We start from the raw sequence: 228 nt of genomic DNA, 5'->3' as shown, positions 1-228 counted from the left end.
CCCCCCCGCCAACAACCCCTAAACCTTTTTTTTTTTTTTTGGCTTTTTTTTTTTTTAATTAAAAACACACGCACGCACACACAAGCTGCTGTTGAACACTGACCCCCTCCGATGCCTGGAGAGAGCCTGGATACCAGAGAGCCGGGGTCCTTCTCCACCAGCCATGGCCACCGAGGGCTCTGCTCGGTGCCGCACAGACATTTCCTGCCCCTACAACTATGTGCTCTG

The sequence above is a fragment of the Calidris pugnax genome, unplaced genomic scaffold (genome assembly GCF_001431845.1).
Source record: "Calidris pugnax isolate Ruff unplaced genomic scaffold, ASM143184v1 scaffold215, whole genome shotgun sequence".
In the NCBI taxonomy this organism is placed as follows: domain Eukaryota; kingdom Metazoa; phylum Chordata; class Aves; order Charadriiformes; family Scolopacidae; genus Calidris; species Calidris pugnax.
The sequence above is the reverse complement of the archived record's forward strand: the minus strand, read 5'-3'. Positions refer to the sequence as shown.